Consider the following 457-nt stretch of genomic DNA (forward strand, 5'->3'; position numbering starts at 1 on the left):
TGAGCAAGAAGAGAGATCGCCTCGGGCTCTCTTTGGCCTCAAGATGTTCCACAAGACAAAAGTCAAGAATTTAAGGTCTGCCAAATTTACTCAAACTTTTCTTCTTTGTTTTACTCCTCTGCGTTTTCTCCTTCATCTTTTCGTTTTTCCTTCTCTTTTTTCCCTCTCTCTCTTTTTCTTTCTGACTTGTAGCAAACTTCGTATTTCCTCTCGAAGCGCTTTCAATTTTTCACTCTCTCATGCTGCAAACTCTTCTCCATTCTTCCTACATTACTCTTTAACTTTTTCTTATTTTTTCTTTCTGCTCTTTCGCTTCAGCAACTCCATTCTCTTCTTTTTCTTGTCTTTCCTTCTGTTCCTTCGTTCTTACTTTCACTCCGCTCTTTCCATCCCGCTCTTCCTGTTTCTTTCTTTACTCTCTCATTCATCCTTCCATCCTTCAACCATGCACTTCAAT

This window comes from Penaeus monodon, chromosome 21 (assembly GCF_015228065.2).
Source record: "Penaeus monodon isolate SGIC_2016 chromosome 21, NSTDA_Pmon_1, whole genome shotgun sequence".
Lineage (NCBI taxonomy): Eukaryota > Metazoa > Arthropoda > Malacostraca > Decapoda > Penaeidae > Penaeus > Penaeus monodon.